The sequence below is a fragment of the Dipodomys merriami genome, unplaced genomic scaffold (assembly GCF_024711535.1).
Source record: "Dipodomys merriami isolate MVZ:Mamm:240054 unplaced genomic scaffold, mDipMer1.0.p SCAF_52, whole genome shotgun sequence".
NCBI lineage: Eukaryota > Metazoa > Chordata > Mammalia > Rodentia > Heteromyidae > Dipodomys > Dipodomys merriami.
The window spans coordinates 8,646,806-8,671,124 of record NW_027206091.1 but is presented as its reverse complement, the minus strand read 5'-3'; the positions used below and the strand labels follow the sequence as shown (position 1 = coordinate 8,671,124).

The window sequence follows — 24,319 nt, the reverse complement described above, 5'->3', positions numbered from 1 at the left end:
GATTTAGCTTCTGTAACGTCACCCTTGGATTGCACTTGCAGGAAAAAACCATCAGGGACTTTCTTCGCCTGAGTGAATAAGGATGGGGGCGGGTGTACTTTCTTATTTAAAAGGGGCCATAAGACCAGACTGGGCACTGCACTTTTTGGGGCACCTGACTGTCCAGTGTAGTCCCAGCCAGTATTAAAGACTTTCTTTTGACTGTACTCTCTGAGCCTGTATGGTCTCTCCTGGTGGTGGGGGGAAGGGGCTTCCCTTCAACAATTGTCTCTTCCACATTGTTCTTAACACTTTGTCATGTATGAATATACCAACATTCAGGCATGATGATAGAATATAGCATAGATGACACACAATATGGGTTTGTGAAACTTCCATCTGTGTAATTGATTCAGCAAGGTAATAAGATATAGTAAAAGAGAGATAGAGAGAGAATTGCTCTTTAACAATTCATGGCCCAAGAATCACTGAGAAATGATGTTTCCAATCTTCACTTTCTATTCAAGAAAAAGAGAAGCAAAGCAAGGGCACAGGCTTGGGGTTAGGCAAAGGCCAACAGGGAGCTGACCACACCACTCAACTCCTCCCTCTCTCCCATTCCAAAATCAACAAGTAACTTGCCTATATTGTGGTGTGTTTTGTTTTCTGCACTTTGGCCCTCCTCATTGACCCCAGACAGATAGCAGTTGCTGGTGTATCTCCCCCCTGCCTGTCTCCTAAGATAAGGTGGAGGAGGAGGGAGAGGAAGAAGAGGGAGAGGAGAATTTCACATAGAAATCCTTACAACACAGCTATACTTTATAATCTTAGTACATCCCTATTTAACATTTTTTATGCTGGTCCTGGGCTTGAACTAGGGTCTGTGCACTATCCAAGCCTTTTTATTTTTTTTCCGTAAGGCTAGCACTCTACCAGTTTCACCCATAGCTCCATTTCTTACTATTCAGAAGTTCAATTGGTTCAAGTGGTAGAGCCCCGGCCTGGAGCACCAAGAGGCTTAGGAACAACACTCAAGACCTGAGGTCAAGCCCCAGGACTGGCAAAAAAAGAAAAACAAAAAGAAAGGAGAAGAAAAAAGGAAAGTCTTTTCTCTCTGGAGTCTGTTTCCTTTGTGTCTGTCCTTCATTATATTTCTTACCCAGGCACTAGTGGCTCACCCCTGTAATCCAAGCTACTCCAGAGGCTAAGATCTGAGGGTCATGGTTTAAAGCCAGCCTGGCCAAAAACGTTCCCTTGCCATTTCTCCCCTGGCTATGACTCTTATATCCAATGAACCATTCAAAAACCAGAAGTAGAGTTGTGGCTCTAGCCTTCAATATGAAGAGCCCCTGAGACAGGGCCCAGGTCCTGAGTTCGGCCCCGGGAGCAAATAAATAGATAAGTAAGTAAGGAAATAAATAAATAAATAAATAAATAAATAAATAAATAAATAAATAAATAAATAACACAAAGGTAGGAGTATGGAAACTCTTCCACAAATTGCATAAAGCTGCCTGGGACTTGGCTCCTGTCGAAGGCCATAACCAGGATTGGGGCTACCTGGTCTGATTGCATTCAGCTATGCACGCAGACTTTGAATGAGAGCTGCTGCTTCAGCTTGGAACTCACTCTCCAGACTCGCCTTTCTCCTTCCACTGAAAATCCCTACCCAGCTTTACCCTGCAGCCTGGATCCACAAGCTAGGCTCCATTGTATGTGCACGTTCTGCCCTCCTTCACTCCCTCTCTCTGTTCACCAAGCCTCACCCACAAGTTCCTACAGATGCCCCCAAAACAACATTAATCCACATGAATAGCCATTGTTCAAAGGAACTTCAACATATGCTTTTTTTGTCTGTGTGCTGGTACTGGGGCCTGAACTCAGGGCCTGGGCACTGTCCATTAGCTTTGTCCACTCAAGGCTGGCACTCTAGCACTTGAGCCTTAAACTTCAGCTCCACTTTTGGCTTTTGAATGGTTCATTGGAAGTAAGAGTCTCATGGACTTTCCTACCTAGACTGGCTTTGAACCTCAATCCTCAGATCTCTGCCTCCTGAGTTGCTAGGATGACAGGTGTGAGCACCGGTGCCTGCCAGATATTTGTTTGTTGTTTTGCATGAGAAATTCCCATTGTGATTTCTTATGGTGTTCCCTTGTAGGGGAAAGAAAAGTTACCAATCAATTCTTGCACGGTATAGAAGAGAGAACCCCAAAACCACAATTTAGGTTAGTTTCAGACCTTGTGTGTGAACATTTCCCAAACTGGAAGACATGTGTAATGTCACTGTCGACACTTGGTCCAAGTGTTTTGGAACTGTGTGCTTTTCTTTAAGGTCCCTGGAGGCTGATCCATGCTCTCTCTGTCCCTGGCATGTTTGTGCTCAGCAGCAGCCTGACTGATGTTCTTACCAAATAGCTCAGGTGAATTTCCTATATTTATCAAAGCTTTGGCAATGCTCTGCCTGATGGTAGCAACAATTTTGCAGGGCTGAGACAGACAAAAGGGACCCAACTTTCTGGGTCCCTTTAGGTGTTGGGCCAGGAGCTAAGCAAGTAACTGGGAAACCCCTGTGACAAGTACCTGTTTTCATACGTATTTCCTCTTCTTTTATGTATGGTACAACTTTGAGGGGCAAGGAAATTGGACTTTGTGTACGCATGTGTGTGTGTGTGCGTGTGTGTGTGTGTGTGTGTGTGTGTGTGTGTGTGTGTGTGTGTGTGTGTGTACGTACGTGTGTTTGCCAGGACAGGGGCTTGAATTCAGGGCCTGAGCACTGTCCCTGAGCTTTCTCACTCAAGGTTGGTGCTCTACCATTTGAGCCACAGCCCCACTTCTGCCTGGCTCCAAGAGTTTCTTGAAGAGATTATTCTTTTCCCTTTGGCTTCTTGTCAAAATTAAGAATTGGGATCTGGGCACTGGAGGCTCACATCTGTCGTCCTAGCTACTCTGGAAACTGAGATCTGAGGATTATGGTTTGAAGGCAGCCTGAGCAGAAAAGTCCCCATGAGACTCTTATCTCCAATTAATGAGCAAAAAAACCCCAGTGGACTGGAGAACTGAAGTGGTAGCACAGCAGCTGTGAATAGAAATGTCAAGCAAGAGCAGTACCGCAGTCTGAGTGCGTGCGCGCATACTCTCTCTCTCTCTCTCTCTCTCTCTCTCTCTCTCTCTCTCTCTCTCTCTCTCTCTCTCTCTCTCTCTCTCTCCCTCTCTCTCTCCAATAGAATGGCTGCCCTACTTGACAGACAGGAAACGGAGACCCAAAAGGATAGACACTTCCCAGTGAGGAAAAGCTAAACCTGAGAACCTACTTTGTCTTGAGTCCTAAACTCAACAAAGATACTCAACTATCTTCCATCTACATGGAATTTTGAACCAGGGGATGAGAAGAACTGGGGAATTCAACACAGGAAGAAAAACCAGGCACTGGTGGCTCATGCCTGTGACCCTAACTACTCAGGAGGCTGAGATCTGAGGATGGCAGTTTAAAGCCAGCCCCAGAAGGAAACTCTCCATGAGACTCTTATCTCCAATGAACCTCCAGAAAACCAGAAGTGGCACTGGCGCTCAAAATGGTAGAGCACTAGCCTTGAGCAAAAGCACTCAGAGACAGTGTCCAGGCCCCGAGTTCAAGCCCCACGACTGACAATTTAAAAAAAAGAATCAAAAAGCAGTAAAAGGTAATAGGAAGAAAGGAGAAGACCCCTCCCCAGAGATTTTCCCAAAGGTGAATTGAATCTATTTGTACTCAGGAGGAGATTATAAGTTACATAAATCCCCTGCCAAGGAATCTGTTCCTCTGATGGCATTACACCCAGCACACCTGAGTTTCAGGATATTTAGATTTCAGTTTAAGCTCCCAGAAACTATTTAGGAAGGATCTGAAGCCGAGGAGCAAACCTCTCTCTCCGTGTGGCCCAATGGACCTAGAAGGGGCCTTGACTGTGTTTCTGGCATTCAGTGTCTCTTGTGTGTCCATCTTCATGGCCTGGAAATGAATCAACAAGGGAGGAAAGCTGCCTCCAGGCCCCACCCCAATTCCTTTCCTGGGGAACGTGCTGCAGGTCCGCATAGATGCCTTTTTCACTCTTTCATGAAGGTGAGTCTGTGGGCATCCCCCCACAGGAGAGGAAGCCATGAACCCCATGGCCAGGTGCCCAGGGCGAAAGCACACATAGGGAACACACTTGGTTGGCCATCTTAGAATGTGGAAAACAATCCCAAAATCAGAAACTTCATGAGAACTTACTTGTGCATCGGTGCACATCTGTGCTTAATGTCAGGAGTTTGGAAGACAAGGGCTCTTCTTGTGGTCAGATTATTTTACAAGTTGGAGGGTCAGTTTCTCAAGATTCAAGAAAGTTAGTGTGGGTGCCAGTGGTTCATGCCTGTAATCCCAGCTATTCAGGAACCTGAGATCTGAGGATGCTGGTTCAAAGCCAGCCTGAGCCCGAAATTCTATGAGACTCTTATCTCCAATTCGCCAGCAAAAAAAAAAAAAACCAGAGGTGGCTCAAAGTGATAGAGTGCTAGCTAAGGGGCAGAGCCCAGGCCTTGAGTTCAAGTCCCAGTACATATAGATACACACACACACACACACACACACACACACACACACACACACACACACAGCATGCACATACACACAGCAAACACATGGTTATAAAGTTAATGTTTTATAGAGAGAAACATGGGTCTGAGTTCATCTAATCCACATCAACCACTTTACAGATATTAAAACAATTATCTTGGTGTGTTTGTGTATGTGTGTGTGTGTGTGTGTGTGTGTGTGTGTGTCTGTCTGTCTGTCTGTCTGTCTGTCTGTCTGTCTGTCCTTTGGAAGGTGCTGTTCTTAAGCTTTTGTGCTCAAGGCTGGTGCTCTACCACTTGAACCACAGATCTATTTCTGGCTTTTTGGTGGTTCATTGGAGATCAGAGTCTCACAGACCTTCCTGCCCAGGCTGACTTTGATCCATGATCCTTAGATCTCAGTCTCCTGAGTAGCCAGGATGACAGGTTGGAGCCACCTGCCCCCAAGAACTTTCACCTTTGGTTGTCTGGGTGTGGGTCCCCACCCAACCCCTGCCTTAGGGTCACAAATGTGAAGGCTGTTCAAACATAGGATGTATCTTTATCTGGTATTGCATTCCTCTGAAATCCCTCAGCCCTCCATCAACTCCTTGATTGTTCTTATGACCTACTTCGGCCCTCACATCCTCCATTCCTTCCTTCTCTCCCAGCTCTAGAAGAAATATGGCAACGTGTTTACTGTGTACTTGGGTCTCCAGCCGTTGATTATTTTATACGAGCATGATGCAGTGAATGAGGCGCTGGTAGATCAAGCAGATGACTTCAGTGGCCATGGAGAAATAGCAACCATAGAGCAGAACTTCCAAGGCTATGGTAAGTCACAACCATGACCAAATACCACCATAGAAAAGTGGTTACAATGCCGAAGCTATACCTGAAACACACGGGGACATAATAAATGATGCAGGACTCCATGCATGCACTCACAGTGAGACCAAAGGAGAAACACAAAGGTACAATGTCTACATGCCTCTGATCATGTAAAATAATACGGATCAAGCCAGGCACCAGTTGCTCATGCCTGTAATTCTAGTTACTCAAGAGGCTGAGATCTGAGTATCACAGTTCAAAGCCATCCCAGGAAGAAAAGTCCTCTTGAGACTTTATTTATTTATGTTGGTTGTGGAGCTTGAACTCAGGACTTGGGCAGTACTCTGAGTCTCTTTGTGCTCAAGGCTGGCGATCTACCCCTAGAGCCACAGCTTCACTTCTGGGTTTTGGAGTAGCCAATTAGAGATAAGAGTCTCTCAGGGACTTTTCTACCCAGGCTGGATTGGAACCTCGAACCTCAGATCTCCAGCCTCTTAAATAGCTAGGATGATTGGTGTGAGCCATCGGCACCCAGCGCAGCCTCCCTTTTATCTCTGTCCACTGTCCCTCATGCTGCCTGGCCCACCAGCCTCACATACACCCATGGTGTCCAGGGACTTGCACTCGTGAGTCCTGAAGAAGCCAGAAATCTCCAGACCTTCTTGAAGTTCTTCTAGGTGGGTCATGTATTTTTTCTGAGTAGGAGAGGGTAGGTGTCTTGGTTAGAGACTTGTTGAGACTTTTGTCAACCACCTAGAGGCCTGCCCTCATCCTGTGCTCCCTAAAGTGGGCAGAGTCCACAACCACCACAAACAAAAGAGAAAAGAAAAAGGAAGGACAGAAGGAAGGAAGGAAGCAAGCAAGCGAGGAAAATGATCACAGTGCATGTGGTATGTTCCATGCTCATTGAGAAGACCAGAAATGCAGGAATCCTAGTTTTGAGTCCTTTATGAAAAACTTTCAAAATTAGGCTAATTTTGCTGATATGAAAGCTAGTAGTTAGGCAGGGAATGTTGCTTAGTGATAGAGTGCTTGCCTAGCATTCATGAATCCCTGGGCTCGATTCCTCAGTACCACATACACAGAAAGCTGGAAGTGGTGCTGTGGCTTCAGTGGTAGAGTGCTAACCTTGGGAAAGAAGCTCAGGAACTGAGCCTTGAACTTAAGGCCAAGGACTGGCACAAAGAAAAAGAAAAAGAAAGCTGGTGGTTAGAGAGAGCAGGTAATGCCACATGGTGAGTGGGATTCCACTTTGGGGTTTACTATTAATCTCTGTGTGTGTGTGTGTGTGTGTGTGTGTGTGTGTGTGTGTGTGTGTGTGTGTGTGTGTGTGTGTGTGTGTGTGTGTGTGTGTGCGCTACCCCTGGCTGGGGATTAAACTCAGGTCCAGGACAATGTCTATGAGCTTTTTCACCTCTTCAGTAGTAAGGATTACAGGTATGAGCCACCGTCGCATGGCCCTGCCAACATTATTTCTTATCTTCCACTGTATACACGTGTATAACACAAGAGGTTCCAGAAGCTTATTTTCTAGTGTATCCTTGGTATCTTCCTCTCTGTATCCTTCCATCCCAATCGGGTTCACTTTGTCTGTTCCTTCTCTCGTCCACCTCTTGGTCCCTGTATTTTCCCCCTCCTATCTATTGCTTCATAAATCTGTCAAAAATACATTTATTAGTGAGTCTTCTAATAAAGAAGAACCTCTCCAACCAACTGTGAATACACCTCTCAATTATATTTCATTCACCCATCATTCCATTTACAAGCCTCCACCTCATTCATAAGTCTATTACTATTTCATCTATCCATCCATTTATCCATTTCTCCATTACCCATCTGTGCATCCATTCATCCATCCATGTATCTATCTATCATCCATCCATCCATCCATCCATCCATCCATCCATCCATGTATCTATCATCCATCCATCCATCCATCCATCCATCATCCATCCATCCATCCATTGCACCCACCCACAATTCCAGTCATAAACTCTTCCATTCATCAAACTGCCAAAATAAGTTCATTATATTTTCAAACAACTCACTAATCTGGTTATATCCACATGAGAGGCAATTGTAGTTGTTCCCCTCCACACACACCCTTTGAGTGGAAAATTGTGGGAAGTTTCCCCCAGATCAGAGTTGAGACCTTTACTAGTCTGTCTCCATCCTAACTACCACAGTGTTGACCACAGAGCAGGGAAGGACAGAGGGAAAGTGACTCACATCTCGGCAGGTTTGGCTATGGCCAATGGAGAACAATGGAAGGTCCTTCGCTGTTTTTCTCTGACTGTCCTCCAAAACATTGGTATAGGAAGGCAGAGCATTGAGGAAGAATTCAGGAAGAGATTGGGTACCTACTAGAGGAATTCCGGAAGACAAAAGGTATAGGAGTAGTGGGGCTCCCACAATGGGAAGGGCTGCTAGATGGTGAGCTGTTAATGGAGAAAAGTTCAATCATAAGAAGATGGGCCTTGGTGGCAAAAATCTCTGAAATGGGAGAAGATAGAAACTCTCCACAATGTACTGAGATTTCCAGCCAGGTTACTTGTTAAAAATTTGACATTAGCCAAGCACCTGTAGCTCACTTCTCTAATCCTAGCTACTAGGAGGCTCTTATCTTTAGGAATGTGGTTCAAAGCCAGTCCAGGCAGGAAAGTCTTTGAGACTCTTTATCTCTTATTAACCACTAAAACTACAAGTGGAGCTGTGGCTCAAGTAATAGAGGACCAGACTTCACCCTGAGTTCAGGCCCTAGTACCCACCAAAAAAAACCATCAGCATGGGGACTGGGAAGGTGGCTCACTAGTAGAGTGCTTGCCTTGCCTGCATGAAGCCCTGGGTTCGATTGCTCAGACCACATAAGCACAAAAAGCCAGAAATGGTGCTGTGGCTCAGGTGGTAGAGCGCTAGCCTTGAACTGAAGAACTGATTTACAGTGTCCCAGCCCAGAGTTCAGGCCCCATGATGGATCAAAACAAAAATCAAAATGGAAGACCCTTAGAGGCTACTTATCCAGAACCCTTCACCAATGGACTCCCAAAATCTGTATGGAGAGTTCTGATGATAAAGGCTTGTTGTTGTGTAGCCCAGGCTGGCTTTATACTTCCATTTATCTTTAGCCTTTGCAGTGCTGGGACTAAGCTCATGCACCACTATACCTGGCTCTTGGTGTGCTTACTGCACATCAGGCACTGAGTGAAATTGTTCTTACAAATCATTATCTAGATGCCTAGTTGGGGCCTCAACCATTTTGCAGACAGAGAGATATAGACTCAGTTTACAAACATGAAGTCACTCCCTTGGTGCTACAGAGTTGCAGATCTAAGAGTCAAATTCCACCATTGCATGACTGACTCCATTGTCGCCCGAGATCATGTCCAATATGGATGGTTTCCACTGCCCGGCCCCAGGCATAGTGTCTAATGTCATCAGTTCCGTGGTCTTTGGAAACCGCTTTGACTACAAAGACAAGCAGTCCCTGAGCCTTCTGGAGATGCTTAATGAGAGTTTCATTGAGATGAGCATGCCCTGCGCCCAGGTGACCATGGGGAGTCACTTTCCCTGGACCCCCAGTCCCAACCCTGACAGACGAAGGTGGCTCCTGCCTGTCATCCTAGCTACTCAGGACACTGAGAGCTGATGATTGCAGTTCAATGCCAGCCTGGGCAGGAAAGTCCCTGTGAGACTCTATGTCCAATGAATCACCAGAAAACCAGAAGTGCCGTTGTGTCTCAAAGTGGTAGAGAGCTAGCCTTGAGCACAAGGAAGGCCCCAAATTGAAGACCTGTGAATGACAAAATTCAATCCATCCATCAACCAATGAATCAATCTATAAAGGTCACCCCAAATTCTCAACCCTAGCTCTTTCCTGATCCCAGTCTCAGGTCACCTGGTTGGTTCCCCTGGCCCCCTGCTCCCCATGGCTGACACATCTCTGTCACTCGGGTCCTCAGCTATATGACATGTATTCGGGAGTCATGCAGTATTTGCACAGAAGACACAACCACCTCTATGACTTGATAGAGGACCTTAAGGCCTTCATAGCATCCAGAGTGAAGGCCAATGAAGCCACGGTTGAGATTTCATCGACTGCTTCCTTATAAAGATGCACCAGGTACCCACTCCCCCCCCCCCGCCCTGTTCTCTCTCCTTGAAGTTCTGCTGGGGTCACTTAATCCTAATTTCATACTGTGTGTGTGTGCGTGCGTGTGTGTGTGTGTGTGTGTGTGTGTGTGTGTGTGTGTGTTTGTGTGTATGTGTGTGTACATGCACATGTGTGCACGCCAGTACTAGGTCTTGAACTCAGGGCCTGAGTGCTGTCCCTGAGCTATTCCCCTCAAAGCTAGTGCTCTACCCCTTGAGCCACAGCTCCACCTCTGGATTTTTTTTGGTGGCTCATTATAAAGCTTCATAGACTTTCCTGTCCAGACTGGCCTTGAACCTCAATCCTCAGATTTCAGCCTCCTGAGAAGCTAGGATAACAGGCATGAGCCACCAGCACCCAGCTAGAAAGTTGCATCTTCATATCACAAAATTTTCCTGATAGAGTACTAGCCTTCAGCATAGAGAGGCTCAGGGACAGAACCCAGGCCCTGAGTTCCAGCCCCAGAATTGTCAAAAAAAGAAACACATAAATTTTAATTGCACTCTGCTTTCTTCTCCCAGTTCTCTCTGCTCTCCCCCCTCCTCCCCTGTCCCCATGTCTGCCTTGCTATTCTTCTAACACACCAAACTCACTCCTGCTTCTGGACTTGGCTTGCCTATCTTCTACATTTCCAAAAATATCTACCTTGCTAGGCATCAGTAACTCCCATCTGTAATCCTAGACATTCAGGAGGCTGAGATCTGAGGATCATGGTTCAAAGCCAACCCAGGCAGGAAAGTCCATAGGAGATTCATCCCCAAAGAACCACCAAAAAGAGCCAGAAGTAATGCTATGGCTCAAGTGGTAGAGTGCTAGTCTTGAGCAAAGCAGCGAAAGGATAGCACCTGAGTTCAAACCCCAGGACTTACACATACAAATCTACATTTTGCATTGTGGGGAGGTGGGGGGAGAGGGGCGAAACCCAAAAAACACAGAGAAAGAAAAGAAAGAAGAAGATAATCCTATTCATGATCTCCTTCTCTCCCAGGATAAAAGGGATCCACACACAGAATTCAACCTCAGGAATTTGGTGCTCACCACCCTCAATCTCTTCTTTGCTGGCACAGAAACAATGAGCTCGACCCTACGCTATGGAATGTTGCTCTTAATGAAATATCCTCAGGTAGAAGGTGAGCCGAGCTGAAATCTCCCACTCCTCTGACAGGAAGAAAGGAAGATACCATCTTGAAAAGGCCAGATATGCCAGGCGCTGGTCGCTCAGGCCTGTCATCTTAGCTACAGAGGAGGCTGAGAGCTGAGGATTGTGGTACAAAACCAGCCTAGGCGGGAAATTCTGTGAGACTCTAATGAACCAGCAAAAAAAAACTAGAAGTGGAGCTGTGGCTCAAGTGGTAGAGCTCTAGCCTTGAGTGGAAAAGCTCAGGGACTGTGCCCAGGCCCGGAGTCCAAGCCCCAATAACAACACAAACAAACAAAACACAACTAAGCACACAAGGATTTTTACCTTCAGAGGTGAACAATAATTTGTACTGCGGATAAAAATTAATCTCCCCAACTCAAGATCTATAACTCCATGGTGTTTGCAAAATCCAGACCAGCATCTGCCCAAGCTGCTCTGACGGAAACACCTCCTGCCCTTTCTTGCCTTCTTTTCATTAACTTTTATGTTTTGCACTTGTGGGGCTTGAACTCAGGGCCTGGCTGCATTCCCTGAGCTCCTATTGCTCAAAGTTAGCAATCTACCACTTTGAGCCATGGTGTCCCTTCCAGCTGTTTCTGTGATTTCATTAGAGATAAGAGTCTGATAGACCTTTCTGCCCAAGCTGGCTTCAAACAGCAATCCTCAGATCTCAGCCTCCTGAGTAGCTGTGATGACAGGAATGAGCCCCTGGCAGCATCAGTTTACCTGCCTTTTATTGTTTTTTTTTTGCTAGTCCTGGGGCTTGAACTCAGGGCCTAGGCACTGTCCCTGAGCTTCTTCTGCTCAAGGCTAGCACTCTACCTCCTGAGCCACAGCACCACTTCCAGCTTTTTCTGTTTGTGTGTTACTGAGGAATGGAACCCAGGGCTTCATGCAGGTTAGGCAAGCACTCTACCACTAAGCCACATTCCCAGCCCTTTCCTGTACCCTTTTGTGAAATGTCTTCCTGGATTCGTCCAGCTAAGGTCCAGGAAGAGATTACCCAGGTGATTGGACCACACCAGATTCCTATGATGGACGACCGCATCAAGATGCTCTACACGGATGCGGTCATCCATGAGATCCAGAGAGTGACAGACATCGCACCTGTGGGCATCCCCTGGAACATCACCTGGGACACTCACTTCCGAGGCTACTTTCTGCACAAGGTGAGATTGCGTTCACTCTCACCTCTTTATCTCTCCACACCTCCCTCTCTCTCTTATGATGCTCCTTATTCCACACTGACATTTTCTTATTCCCTTCATCTTCGCATCAGGCACAGATGTCTATCCAGTACTTGGCTCCATCCTCAGAGACCCCAAATACTTCCAACACCCAAATGGCTTTTATCCTCAGCACTTCCTGGATGAACAGGGACGCTTCAAGAACAATGATGCCTTTGTGGCCTTTTCTTCTGGTAACTCTGTAACTCTATTCAAGCAGTAGAACGTTAGCCTTGAAAGGCTTGGATGGGGGTGGGGAAGCTCTGGGACAATGCCCAGGCCTTGAGTTCAAGCCCCAGGACTGGCATCAAAAGAAAGTAAAAGAAAAAAATCTCCCTAGACCCTATTCAACCCTCCCACCTCTTCTGTGCCTGCAGGAAAGTGGATCTGCCTTGGGGAGGCCCTGGCCCCCATGGAACTCTCTCTACTTCACCTCCATCCTTTAGAACTTCTCCTTAAGCTCACTGGTGCCACCTGCTGACATTGATATCACCCCCAGAATTTCAGGCTTTGGCAATATTCCCCCAATTTATCATTTCTGCCTAGTGGCCCGCTGAATGCCCCTTGATGGGCCAATAATAAACCATGTACTTTTGCTGGGCCTCTTCCTCCTCTCTTCCTCTTCCTCTGGCTGCCTTTCTTCCTTCTCCTCCCCCTCCTGCTCCTCCTCCTTAAATTCTCACCATCACACTAAGAATGGGCATTCTCCTCTTTTTATCCGGGGCCTCAGATCAGGAAGGGTTCTCTGCAAATACACAGCTGGATGTTTTAATCAAGAAGAGAAAAGAAAATTTAAAGAAATCTATGCCCTGTCCAAGATTTTGGCAAAAAGCTAGTGAGTTAACACAAACTCCATACCTAATCTTCTTGCCTTGATGTCTGCCTACACCAAACTCTGGTACTTTTCTTCTACATCTTTATGTTGTCTCTTTATTTTCCTTTTCTTTTCTGCCACGGATGTTACCAAAATGTAGTCCCTAATCCATTTGCCCTGCATTTCCATCTTCCTTCTCCCTCCTCCCTCAATAAAGTCAACACCAAACTCAAGACTGTTAAATGTAAGTAAGTTTATTGTGCATCGTGCGAACACTTAGATTAACTATGCTAACAACTTGAAATTGGGATAGGAAAATGAAGAGCACAAGGAAGGGGAGAGTATAAAAAAAGTAAGATATAGAGACAAGCCTTTCCCTAGTATGTTTATTCATGCAGAGAGCTCTGGCTCACAAGAAACCCCCAACAAGAACTGAAAATGACCCCATTAAGGTCCTGGACCTTCAAGAAAACCTAGGTGAAAAGTGTCACTAACAGCCTGGGGCTGGAGGTTCATACTTGTAGTTCAGCTACTCAGGAGGCTGAGATTCAAGAATTATGTTTCCAAGCCAGCCCAAGCAGGAAAGTCCATGATATTCTTATCTCCAATGAACCACTGAAAAGCTTGAAGTGAAGCTATGGCTCAAGTGGTTTAGTGCCAGCTTTCAGCACAAAAGCTTAGGGACAGTGCCCAGGATTTCAAGCCCTAGGACCTCAGGGACAGTGCACAGGACCTGAATTCAAGGCACAAGACTGGCACACACACAAGAAAATGACACTAACAATATCAGCTTGATCCTCTGTTGTAGTAATGTGTAATGATATGTCCTTTATTTCCACCCTTCAGCTTTGTGTATGTATGAGGGAGAGTCAGACAGAGATAGAAAGACAGAGAGAGAGACAGAGTCTCTTGGGCCTTGAACTCAGGGCCTGGGCACTATACTTTCAGCTTTTTGTGCTAGCACTCTACTACTTGAGCCCGAACTCCACTTCCAGCTTTTTAGCGGGTCATTGGAGACAAGATTCTCAGGGGCTTTCTTACCCAGGCTGGCTTCAAACTACAACCCTCAGGTCTCAGCCTCCTGAGTAGCTAGGATTGTTATTATGATGCTCACCTTTGTTCCTCAGCTCCACCCACACCTGGGCCCTCTCCCATTCCTGGAGTTCCCACTATACATCTGGCCCCTCCCTCTCTCCGACCAGACCCACCTGATCTCCCATCTACCTCACTTCCTATCCCTCAGACCCTCCTACTACCTGATAGGGACAGGTGTCCTGTGCGCCCTCTTGGGGGAAATATGGCTCCTCTGATAAACCTGGTAATAATCTTTCTCCTGTGCCTGCCTGCCTCTGCCTGGTCCCCTGGGATAGATGTGTCTGATGCTCTTTCGAGGATTAAAGGTGCTGAAGTAAGGAAGTTGATTGAGTCTAAGTAATATCTGGTAGCCATCCACATGCCTCTTGCATGTGGGGGAAATTCTCCATCCAATGCTGAAAAGCTTAAAGGCGAGAGAGGCTTCACTCAATACAGATGCTAGCTCAAGGTGAGCTAGGAGGGCTCTGCTTCAGAGAAATTCAGATGTTATCGCTTTAGGAAAGCTATATCTATATGTATATCTATCTGTTTATCTATCTATCTCTATATATGTATGTATGTATCTTTCTATATATATCTAGATATCTAGATATACCTATATATATCTAGAAATAGATATATATCTCTAGATATCTAGAGATAGAGATAGAGATAGAGATATAGAGAGAGAGATAGAGGGAGAGAGAGAATACTCCAATTCTGCACTGATTAACTCCCTAAATGGTTTTAATCCCTAGCCTCTGAGTAGCCTCTTCCCATACCCTATGTGGAAGGTTAAGGCCTATTTTCCCTGATGGAAAAGTTCTGCTGGTACCTAGGTATCTCCATTTAAGGTCTGGCATCTTGCCTTCATAGTGGGGGAAGGTGGAGCCCACACCCCTCATGTGATGGCGAACCTGAATCCCTGCAGGCAGGCACTTGGTGGGCACTTGGCTGATGTGTTGCTGGACTTGTCAGTTCAGTGCCTGGGAATTTCCTGTGACGCTGCCCCCTGCTCTGACCCTATTTAGGACGAGCCGAGCATAGACGCCATATGCTATACCATGTGTGTCCATGTTCACGTCCTGGATCTTGTCCCCTGGCTCTTTCTGTCACCACATATCTCAATTAAGCTCTCCACTGGAGCTGAATTGGTTTGTTGGTACTGTGATTGCTCTTTCTTTCCTCTCTGGTCTGTTTCCTAACAGTGTTAAGTGAGTTTGTGGGTGGCAGGCCTTCGTAACAATTGACTGCCTGCACAGTGCTAGCGCTCTAGTAAAGACTCCAAGATTCAATCTTTCAAAATGCGGCTTCTTTGAATTCTCACCTTACAACAGATAGAGACCCCACCGAGATCCCAGGTCCAAGGAGAGCATCTGGGTTCCTTGAAGCCCTGGTCTTGAAGCTGGCCTTGGAGGGCCAGCTGTCAAGGGATGGAAACCCCTACGGGGGAAGTGCACCCTGTGAAAAGTTCCAGGGCCCTGTGGTCTATTCTGCCGCTGTGACAGCTAGCTTGTTGATGCCAGACATGCCATCCAAAAGAAATCTTCTTGGAGTCTCTTAGAAATCTTCCGGAAGTAAGTCTCTGCTTCTCTGTCCTCTTTTATGTTTCTATGTTTTTCTGAAACCTGGGGACCGATCCATCTGGAGATTGAAGAGGTAAAGGGAGCCGACGGGTTCGAGACCCGCCCTTCTTCCTCCTCCCATACCGACAGTCGGGAGGTTCTGGTGGCACTGGGTGTGAGTGGCTCACTCTGCAGACTCTGATACTGTGGACAGTTCTGCAGCCTCTGATGGAAGATCTGTGGATCAAATCCCACCACGAGTGTTCTTGTGCAGTCTAGAGTTCTGGATACGGTTGCGTTGGGGGAGTCCCACTCATGGTGGGAGAGACCCCACCTTGGCCAGCTTTTTCCATGTTTGTCTTGGTCTTGAGTCTCTTGTTGGGTTTGGTCTTGGGTCTCTATGGGGGAAATCAGACCTGCTAGGTGCTATGACCCTTCTGTAAGGAGGCAGTTGGAGCGTGCAGGCAGCTGAAAGCCTGAATCAAACAACTTGCTAATCATAGCAGATTAAAAATGGTAAAGTTATAATTGGCAAAAGACAGTCAGGCCACCAGATAGGCTGAGATTAACTTCAGGTAACCCCCATCCTTTCCCCCAACTGAAGGTATTCAAAAAGTCAATTAATATGTAAAATGCCCTAGTCAAACTTTGGCTAACGTCTAGAGTCAAGTACTGGGTGGGCTGAGTTCAGCTCCGGAGACCCACATTCAGCTTTCTCTAGCAAAAAAATAATTGACGTGCTAAAATGCCTTGCTTGGTAAAGCGAGCAAGCTCTGGGGTGATGGGGCTGGAAAATACTAAAGTGATTTGCTAAAACTTTCATTTTAAATCTTAGTCAACTGCAAGAGTAAGATTAGCAAGAGGATCTCTTGCAACTGAAAATTCTGTAAAATGTATGGCTGGTATTCATTTTGCGCACTTAAAATCTTTGTGCACAAGAGTGTACGTGTCTGTGTGTATATGTATATGTAGACACCTTTCTCTATTTCGCATTTCCACATCCATAGCCTTGGCTCCCCACCCCACCACTGGTTCTCCCAGTGGGGAAGTAAACAACTGGATTTATTAATGAGCCAAGATGCACTGAAAAAATGGGTTGAGCCGGGCACTGGTGGCTCACACCTGAAATTCTAGCTACTCAGAAGGCTAAGATCTGAGAATCACGGTTCAAAGCCAGCCTGGGCAGGAAAGTCTGAGAACTCATCTCCAATTAACCACCAAAAAATGGAAGTGGCACTGTGGCTCAAGTGGTAGAACACTAGCTTTGGGCTGGGGAGCTCAAGGACAGCTATCAGGCCCAGAGTTCAAGCCCCATAACCAACCAACCAACCAAAAAAAAAAAAAAAAGATTGGTTGACCAGCAGTAGTTACACTTGCAAGAGGTTTCCCATATCCTGTCTTTCTGAATGCCATGCCTATGTCTGGAGACTGGAGATGAAGGCTATTGTTTACTGCCTGATCCCCATGGAAGAAAAGGAACTATAAATATAACCATTAAGGAGGTCATCATAGTCTTATCTTTAGTAGATCAGAAGTTTGGGTGACTGTCCATTTTTCTTTCTCATCTGCTACTTCCTTTAGCTGCGGCTGGTAGATACAGAAGGGAACACCATCTACTATCACAGCCATTAGTGTGCTCAGGATTATAGGATAAGATCCCTTCCAGGTTGGTTCTAAAGTCTGAGCAGGAACTCTTTTCACCCACCCCAAGTCCTCTGGTTGGAATCTGTGGACTGGCTGGAGCGCAGGCTGGGGGTCTGCTCCTCTGACTGCCTGGTGAATAGCCTTGCGAGTGGGCTGGAGGTCCTGCGATGACTTGAGAGAGTGATTATTCGTCTCTGCTCTGGGGACATCTCTTCATCTCGGGGGGTGGGTGATGGTCTTCTAAACATGATTGCGTAGAGAGTAACCCCCTCCTGGTATGGATACATCTAGTCCTGAGGGGGGCAAAGAGAAGGAGGCGGGCCCAATTTTTGCCTGTCTCTCAGACTAGCGGAGTGAAGGTTTCCTTTAGGATCCTATTCATCCTCTCTACTTGCTTTGAACTCTGTGGCTTATAGGCACAACGCAATTTCCAATTGGTATTTAATGCCTTTGCCATAATTTGGGATATTTTGTCTGTCAAAGCCAGGCCATTATCAGACCCTAAAATAAGAGGTAGGCTGAACCTAGGAACTATTTTTTTTTACTTTTATTTTTATTTTGTTTGTGTATTTAATTATTTTTTATTGTCAAGGTGATGTACAGAGGGGTAACAGTTACATAATTAAGGTAATAAGTACATTTCTTTTTTTGGGGGGGAGGGCCGGTCGTGGGGCCTGAACTCTGGGCCTAGGCTTTGTCCCTCAGCTCTTCAGCTCAAGGCTAGTACTCTACCACTTTGAGCCACAGCGCCACTTCCGGCTTTTTTCTTTTTGCTTATGTGGTGCTGAGAAATCGAACCCAGGGCCTCATGCATGCAAGGCAAGCGCTCTACCACTGAGCCACCTTCCCAGCCCATAAGTACATTTCTCATCAAACTGGTTACCCCTTCCCTCATTTTTCTCCTATTTGCCCTCCCCCACAACCCGCCCACCCGCTAGCTGTACGGATCATTTCCATCACATTGTCTGTGGATGTCGCTGTTGCATTGGTTCCCCCCTTGTCGTTTGTCTCACCATTTTGCTGTTCCCTTCTCTTCCCTAATTCAAATAAATGTATATACAATACCAGGATACCAAACTCAAATACAGTGACAACAAGGAATATATCATAGGGGGAAGAACATACAAAAGAAACAAATAAATCACATAGTACATTAAAAACAACAACGAAGGAAAACCTAGGAACTAAACTTTGAAGTAGCTTCTTGGTGACTATTGAGATTGTTTTAATCTGGGTGGGAAAAGCTTCTGCCCAGCCAGAAAAAGAGTCCACGAATACCAGGAGGTATCAGTATCCAAAAACAGTAGGTTTGGTTTCAGTAAAGTCCAGTTCTCAATGCTCTCCAGGTGAGATGCCTCGGGACCGTATTCCTTCCGGGGCCCTTCTTCCTCTTTAGGACTCACATGAGCACAGGTAAGGCAGCTAGTGTGACACCCTTAACGATATAATCCAGTCTAGGGATGTAGGACCTTGGCCTAAGGAGCTCAGCAAGTTTGGAGGCTCCTTGATGCCTGGGCTAGTGGAGTTGAGTCACCAACTGTTTTCCCAGCACTGCTGAGAGAACGGGTCTCTGTCTGGCAACCAGCCGACCTTTTCCATCTAGCTTGAAGCCCAGGTGCTCTGCCCATTCTTTTCCCTCTGATGTGTGGGAGGGTCTAGGAGCAGATCTGGCTCCGGCAGCATTACCAGACCCTGGAGAGGCCCCACTGGTTCTAGGGGGCCTCCCTGGCTGCCAGATCTGCCACCCTGTTCCCCTGAACTTCAGGAGATTCTCTCTTCTGGTGTCCCTGCCAGTGCACAATGGCAAATTTCTAGTTCATCCAAATGGCTTTCCGTAAAGCCAAGATCTCTTCTTTGTTTCTGATCTCCTTCCAAGCTGAGGTGAGGAGCCCCCTCTCCTGATATAGAACTCTGGGTACGTGAGTGGTAGCAAATGCATGCCATCTGTCTGTGTATACTGCATGGCCTTCTCTCTTCCCCATCTCAATGCTTGTGGCGAAGCCGATACCTTCAACCCTTTGAGCTGATATCCCTAGATTGAGGGACTGAGCCCAGATTGCTTCATCTTTTCTGATGACTGCTATTCCCATATACCTTATACCCTCTCAAGTGAAACTGCTCCCATTCACAGACAATACCTCCTCTGCCTCCAGCAGTGGAGCATCAGTCAGGTCTGGACTGGCAGACTGGATCAGGTGGGTTCCTCTGCACAGTCATGCAGAGGTTGTTGTGGGTCACCATCGGGCCCCGGGCTTACCACATTGATAGCCGAGGTTCTGCAGAACTTGATACAGGGGGTTGATCTAAGAGAAGCGCGTGGTAGCGTGTCACCGGGCATTTGATATCCATCTTTCTGAAATCCCTGCAGGAGGGTCTCAACTGAGTGAGGAGTAGTTAGCTAAAGTTCCTGTTCCAGAGTTAGCTTATCAGCTTCCTTTTTGAGTATGGCAGTGGCTGCCACGGCTCCAATACAGTCTGGACCCGGCAGACACTGGGTCCAGCCTTTTTCAGAGATAGGCCACAGATTGCTTTCAGGGTCCCAGGATTTGGGTTAAGATGCCCTTTGCTATCCCTTTAGCCTCCTCCACGAATAGGTGAAAGGGTTTTGTGATGTCCAGGAGGGCCCAGGCAAGTGCAGACAAAAAGGCTTTCTTTAAAGTCTCAAAAGCTTTCTGGCCGGGCGTCGGTGGCTCACGCCTGTCATTCTAGCTACTCAGGCGGCTGAGATCTGAGGATCACAGTTCAAAGCCAGCCCTGGCAGGAAAGTCTATGAGACTCTTCTCTCCAATGAACCACCAGAAAACTGGAAGTGCGCTGTGATTCATTCAAGTGGTAGAGCGCTGGCCTTGAGTTGAAGAGCTCAGGGACAGTGCCCAGGCCCAGAGTTCAAGCCCCATGACTAAAAATAAAAAAGTGTTTACTGCAGGGGTTAGCTTCCCCTGAGATCAGCATAGAAGGATTTGGCAATCTCAGCAAATCCTAGAATCCACAAGTGGCAGTAGCCAAGCGGCCCCAGGAACTCTTCTACCTGCTTCTTGTTCTCTGGAGAAGGAATCTTCAAAGTCGCTGAGATGCAACTCTGAGAGTGGGTGTGTTTCCCTTCCTCAAGGTTCTACCCCAAGTAGGTGACATGGGGCATTGGTGAGACTCCATACTCCAGGGTCTGTGGGGTCTCCAATAGTCCTTCAGTTGGTACTCTACACTCCTCGGTCTCAGAAGGAACCAAGAGGTCATCTATATATTAGAATAGGGTGCTCTTTGGGTATTTTTGGTGAAACTCCAATAAATCAGCACTCATGGCTTCATCAAACATGGTTGGGGAGTTCTTAAATCCCTGAGGCAACCTAGTCCAAGTGAGTTAGCCTGTGTATCCCCCTTTGGGGTCAGTTCATTCAAAAGCAAAGATGGGTTAGCATACAGGTGCCAAGGGCAGGGAGAAGGCATCTTTCAGATCCAGGACAGTATAGACCTACCTCTCTGGTGGAAGGAGACTTGGGAGAGGATCAGGGTTCAGAGGATGTATTGGATGTATAGTCTCAACCTGTCTATTAACTTCCCTGAGGTCCTGCACCAGCCAGTAGTCTTGGGTTTCAAGACTGGGAGTCATGGGGTCTTCCAAGGTGAATGACATGGGGCAAGTGGACTGCGATTCCCTGCTTCACCTCTAGACTCATGGGGTATCGCCTCACTCTGATGGGGTTTGACAAGCTCAGTAACTGGACAACAGATGGAGGTCGGTGGGCTGCCAGGCCAGGTGGATTGTTCTCTGCCCAGACATGGGGGAACCTGGTCTTCAGTGAGTGTGGATACTCCGAGGGCTGGGGAGTACTGCCAGGAGCCGATTTCAGCTGTAGGCAATATTCCTCCAACCATGGGCAACTTTTGCTGACACCATGGGCTCCTGGGGAGCCATGAAATGCACTCAGTTGCACATCTGTCCTTTCTTCCCTATTTTTGAACACTCTTTTTCTTTTTTTTGGTCGGTTGTGGGCCTTGAACTCTGGGCCTGGGTGCTATCCCTCAGTTCTTCAGCTCAAGGCAAGCGCTCTACCACTTGAGCCACAGCACCACTTCCAGTTTTCTGAATGGTTTGTTGGAAATAAGAGTCTCATGGAGTTTCTTGCCCAGGCTGGCGTTGAACCATGATCCTCAGATCTCAGCCTCCTGAGTAGCTAAGATTACAGGCCTGAGCAACCAACACCTGGCTTCTGAAATGTTTCAGCATGTACTTCAAAGGAGTTCTGGGACAGCTTGAACTTCTCTCCATTGCTTTTTTTCTAAAACAACGATAACAAGACCAACACCAAGAGAAACAATGACATAGAAAATACTAGGTGGCTACCAATGCATATGTGTGCACGCACACGCATGCTCACGCACGCACGCACGCGCGCACACACACACACACACACACACACGCGCGCGCGCGCACACACACACACACACACACACACACACACACACACACACGGAGGACTCAAGCCAGAGAATCCTAACCAAGACTTGAGTCACTGGATCAAAGGCTGTGTCCAGCCTCTCCACGATGTCCACAAGAGGGCACCCCACACAAACTTTCCTCCAGAAGTCTCCAAGAACAAGCAACTTTCTATGATGTCAAAAAATAATTTGGTGAAACCATAGAATTCCATTGTGTATAGGTACCACATTTTCTTGATCCATTCATCTACCGAGGGGCATTTGGGTTGGTTCCATATCTTGGCTAAGGTAAATCCTGCAGCAATGAATATCATCCTACTGGCGGGTTTAGTGTGGCCTTGTTTGTGGACATTTGGGTAGATTCCCAGAAGTAGGGTTGCCTGGTCCTAGGGGAGCTCTAGGTGTAGTTTCTGAGGAATCTTCACACTGCTTTCCGGAGTGGTGGAGTAAGTTTGCACTCCCACCAACAGTGTAGTAGCGTTCCCCGCCAGCATCTGTTGTTAGATTTCTTGATTATGGACATTCTAACTGGTGTAAGGTGGAATCTCAATGTTGTTTTGATTTGCATTTCCTTTCTAAGCAGAGAGGCTGAGCAATTCTTCATGTGTCTCTTGGCCATTCCTATTTCCTCTTCACAGAGGTCTCTCTTAAGGTCTTTAGCCCACTTTTTAATGAGGTGGATGTTTCTTTATGGTTATTTTGGGGGAATTTAATTTCTTGAGCTGTTGGCATATTTTAGATATGAGACCCTTGTCTGTTGTATGGGGTTTCCATATATATTGCTAGCTATGTCCTTTGTCATGCAGAAGATCTGCAGGTTAATGCAATCCCATTTATCCAGGCTTTCTGTGACTTGTTGTGTTTGTAGATCTTTATTAAGAAAGTTTTGACCTGTGCCAAGGAGCCTTAGTGTTTCTCCTAGTTATTGTTACATGCATAAGAAAATAGAAAGACTTGGAAAAAGCCGTATTAAGTGAAGTAAGCCAGACCCAAAGAAAAGCAGGTCACATGATCTCCTTCATCTCTAAGAACTAGAATATGTAGAAAATATTCTTAACAGGGGATCTAAGGAACCCAAGTGCTTAATGCAAAAATCTATATATAATAAAGAATATTAATATGAACTCCAACTTATAGAAATGGATGTTCTCTTTAGACCCTGTACATAGCTCATTCTTTTTCTCTAGTGTTGTTTTTTCTTTCTTCATTTCTCTCAGTGTTTTGAGCCTCGTGTTTTGCCTAACAGACAATGCAATGTGTAAAAGGGAAAGGGAATCACAGAAACCGCAGAACAATGGATGAACCACAGCAACATCCATAGTCGACACTATGTGGGATGTGAACATTACAACTTGGGGTGGGGCTAGGGAGAGATAAGTAGGAGATAAAGACGGATGGGGTGATGATTATTAAAAACAAGTATACTTATTGTCTTACCTACATAACTAACCCCCCAGCTCATCACATTTTCAATTCAAAAAGAAAACATAAAGAAAAATAATAATTTGGGGTGCTACCTCGAGAGTAGCAAGGAAGACAGGAGTATGGTCCCTGGGGCCCTGGGGCATTCCAAGGGGTGCCTCCCCTAGGAATCGACTCACTCTATCTCCCTGGTGCCAAGACAACCTGGGGTTGTCTGAGGTCTTGTCTCCTGGGATCTCGCTAGGGACTCCAGAACGTTGAGAGGAAGACCCCCCCAAAGAGACCACACAGACTCAGAGTACAACCAAAAGAAAGTCTTTTATTACCAGCCAGGAATACACTGCACAGTTGGGTGTGCACAAAAGTTCAGTGCCCAGTCTGGTCTCACGGCCCCTTTTAAAGCAGAAAGCCCCCCACCACCACTTATTCACTCAGGGGAGGAAAGTCCCTGGTTCTTTCCTGCAGGTTCAAGCCAAGTGTGAAGTTACAGAAGGTAAAACAATATTGTAAGCAGGCATGAGTGGGCTAAAACAGTGCTGTAAGCAATCATAAGCGGGGCAACATGATAGTCACCATGACATTTCTATAACCATAACCACTGCTATGATCATTCCTATAACTCATTACTATGATCATTTCTATAACCCATTACTATGATTGCTACCTAGAAACAGAAAGAAACAATGCCTACATATATCTTGAAGTGTCCAACTATAAAAAATGAGTCTCACGAGTGGGGTGCAGCCCTGTAAGGTGGAGTCACAAAAAAAGGGGGAGTTACAGAAGCTAAGAGTAAACTCTAAAGTGGTGAAGCATGATGAGCCCTATTACATTATAAGGTTAAAAATTAAGATAGAAGCTGGGTGCTGGTGGCTCATGCCTAAATGGTAGCTACTCAGGAGGCTGAGATCTGAGGATCATGGTTCAAATCCAGCCTGAGCAAGATTAACTACCAATGACCTACCCAAAACAAAAGCCAGAAGTGGAGCTGGGAATCAAGTGGTAGAGCACTATCTTTGAGCACAAAAGCTTCTAGAGACAGTGCCCAGGTCCTGAGTTCAAACCTCAGGACACACACACACACACACACACACACACACACACACACACACACACACACACACGCACACACACACACATATGCAATAGTAGCAGGACTCAAACCTCAGTATCTGATGCTCATTGGCTGACACTCTACCACCTGAGCCACTCCTCCAACCCCAGGATAATAGTTTTTAGAAATGATAAGAAATTGGGTGGTTTCCATCCATGCTTGACAATACTATGATGGGCCAGGAGGGGGAGCAGGGGAGTCATGGCTGGAGCCTGATGTACTTCCAACACACTGGACCAGCACCAGAGAGGGACGCAATGTGTTTCTTCCACTTCTGACCATTGAAGACATTGGAGATGCCACTCTCATACCAAAATCCTCTTCTGATATTAAAGCTTTTGGTGATTTAATTA

At 46.4% G+C, this 24,319-nt stretch overlaps 1 pseudogene; it reads left to right on the top strand.

Annotated features, from left to right (window-relative positions):
• Positions 1 to 3,899: 3,899 nt before the first annotated feature.
• On the top strand, positions 3,900 to 12,453 carry LOC138811357 (cytochrome P450 2G1-like; annotated as a pseudogene).
• Positions 12,454 to 24,319: the final 11,866 nt, after the last annotated feature.